The sequence below is a fragment of the Diaphorina citri genome, unplaced genomic scaffold (assembly GCF_000475195.1).
Source record: "Diaphorina citri unplaced genomic scaffold, Diaci psyllid genome assembly version 1.1 scaffold2871, whole genome shotgun sequence".
Lineage (NCBI taxonomy): Eukaryota > Metazoa > Arthropoda > Insecta > Hemiptera > Psyllidae > Diaphorina > Diaphorina citri.
In genome coordinates this window covers 6,689-10,032 of record NW_007380284.1, presented here as the reverse complement: position 1 = coordinate 10,032, position 3,344 = coordinate 6,689, and positions in this window count along the sequence as shown.

Below are 3,344 nucleotides of genomic sequence, written 5' to 3'. Positions count from 1 at the left end.
GAGAAACATTTTTATTAAATAAGATAAACATATTTATCCCGTTCTTCTTTTTCTTCCCCTTTTCCCGTGTACAGACGGGGTCGGTGTTTGTCGTCAGCCTCTCAATGAGCCTGACTAGGGCTAATTCCGTTCATAGAAGTGAAATTTCAACCCAATCCGTATCTCTACGATATACATTATACATACCTGTATTCATCTCTGTCGAAAAATTAGGGTGGATATGAAATAGAATGAGTATTTCCAGTTGAAATATTAATTTAAAAAAAGGTTTGAAAAGCCATATCTCCGCCTCTGTTGGTTAATAGACCTTCTGCGATTATTTAGCTTTAAGTAAAAGTGAAATGGCAGAAGAAATGAGGAACTAGGGAATTCTTCTTCTTCTTCTTCTTCTTCTTCTTCTATGACTTCTAGATCCCGAGAAATATCGATTTGAAAAAATACCGGTAAATCTTGTATCCTAACGTCACGACATACGCTCCCATACGCGATGACGTCACATCAACTTCCCCTTTGGCTAAAAGGTCAACAAATGAGTCCAGTCTCTGCCCCCCTGGTACGAACTTGGCTGAAAAGCCAATGAAATGGAAAAGCAACCTCCGTGGCCGAGTGGGTATCAAACTAGACTTACACTCCGGAGGTCTAGGGTTCGATTCCCGTCGTGGTCGAAGTTTTTTCGGCTCTGAGCTTCAATTTCGGGGCCCTCAAAGAACATCAAGTCCCGTACTACACGTACGAGAACAAGCAGACTCGGCCGATACGCGTGGTTGCCAAAGGTCTACACCACATGTGGAGTGAAGAGGAGATTTACAATGATCTTCTAGCCAAAGGTTACAAAATAGAGCACTTGAGTAAACAACTTTCTGCTAAAGATAAAACTCCATTAAATATGTTCATGCTGTCATTCGCCTCTGATGAGAGTGTTGACAGCATTTACAAAATCAATAGAATTTTATATAATGTGGTTGAGATCTGCCCACTTAAAGGTAGCAAACTCATACCACAGTGCAAAAACTGTCAGGAATTCGGTCATACCCGAAATCACTGCAATAAAAAACCGCGCTGTGTTAAGTGCGGTCAAGGTCATCTAACCACCAGTTGTGTTAAACCCAAAACTGTTCGCGCCACTTGTGCAAATTGTAAAAAGGACCACCCTGCCAACTATAGGGGTTGTTCGATTGCAAAAGAAGCACAAATGCTGCGCAACAAACAGCGTAAAAATGCTGCACAGGCTAACCAGCCAGCCAAAATAAAGAATGTGCCAACGCAAAGACCGCCGGTCCAGCGTCAAGTACATAAAAAAAATGTAAATCCCGCTTCCCAAAAATCTTGGGCACAAGTTGCGGCTGCGGGTACCAGCCAAAATCCTCCCTCACAAACTAGCTCTCAGGATATGGGGGCCATGCTGACTCTCATTTTAAATGAGGTTCAGTCAATCAAATCGACTGTATCAACTCTCAATGCAAGGGTTGATGCAATTGAAAAACGGCAAAAACAGGGCCGGAAAGATAAAACATCATCATGAATTTTCTAACTATCTTAGCTTGGAATGCCAATGGCCTTGTTTCTAAAAGAAACGAGTTAGAAGTATTACTCAGTCAGCAAAACATTGACATTGTTTTGATATCTGAGTCACATACTACGAGAGAATCAGTTTGTAAAATAAACAATTACAAATTTTACCATTGTAGTCATCCAAGCAACAATGCGAGGGGCGGCTCTGGTATTTTAATCAAACAGAACATTAATCACTATGAGGATATTAAAATCCAAACAGAAAAAGTTCAAATAACGAGCATTACTGTTCAAACAAAAACATATCCTCTAAAAATAGCCAGTATTTACTGTCCACCAAGCAAAACCCTCGACCAGAACGAATATTCACAGATATTCGATTCTCTGGGAAATCGGTTTATACTAGGGGGCGATTTTAACGCTAAACACACGCACTGGGGTTCTCGCTTAACCACCACTAAAGGTCGTAACCTTTATTACGCCATACAAGAATGTAGAGCAGAAGCTATTTCGACGGGTAGCCCTACCTATTGGCCTACTGACCCTAATAAAAATCCTGATCTCCTCGATTTCTTCATTTACAAGAATCTATCGGCCAATTATATGACCATAGATGACACTTATGAACTTAGTTCAGACCACTCAGCTATTCTCCTCACCCTGAGTGAAAACATAATATTGAAGCCTTCCAACCCTGTCCTTGTTAATAAAAGGACAGATTGGATAAGCTTCAAACTAGACCTAGCAAGCAAAATTAACTTAAGTGCTTCCCTGCAGACAAAAAAAGAAATCGACTTCGAACTTGAAAAGCTCGTGGAAGATATTCAATCGTCTGCTTGGGACAACACTCCAGAAATCAGCAAAAAACTCACTGGCGTTAATTATCCTAGGGAAATTACTGCCTTGGTGAAAGAGAAGAGAAAAGCCCGAAAGCGATGGCAACGCTCTCGTGCTCCCTCTGACAAGACGATTTTGAATCGCCTTGTTGGAAAGCTTAAGGCTGAAATTCAAAAGGTCAAAAGAGATTCATTTGCTAATTATCTTAGTGAGCTTACTCCTAATCAACAAACTGATTACAGTTTAGGGAAAGCCACTGGAAAGCCACAAAATCTATAAAAAGACCCATCCTACAAGCGCCGCCACTACTATGCAGTGACGGTACTTGGGTTAGAGACAACAAGTCTAAATCTGATGCGTTTGCTAAACATCTAGCAAATATTTTTACTAGCAATGAACCATCGGAAGACACAGAAAACCTTGAAAACTTGTCATATTCTGATGTTGAATACAGTATACGTGCACTACCATTAGGGAGGTACAGCGCACAATCAAAAAGAAATTAATCCATCAAAGGCCCCTGGGTATGATCTCATAACGGGCCTAGTTCTCAAGCAGTTACCTCGCATTGCAGTAGTTAAAATCACCCAAATTATTAATGCTGCTTTCAAACTTACATACGTACCCCAAATATGGAAAATAGCTGAAGTGATAATGATACCCAAACCTGGGAAACCAGTAAATGAACTTACATCCTACAGACCTATCTCTTTATTACCGGTCTTATCTAAACTATTCAAAAAATTCTACATAAACGTTTACTAGTGATAATAAACGATAAGGAACTAATTCCAAATCATCAATTTGGTTTCCGGTCTCAGCACAATTGCATAGAACAAGTTCATAGACTTACCAGCTTAATTGAAAAAGCTATTGAAGGTAAAAAAGTCTGCTCCGCCATATTCTTAGATGTATCCCAAGCATTTGACAAAGTATGGCACGAGGGTCTTAACTTCAAACTAAAGAAAATGTTGCCCTGGTAATCTTGCAAAAAT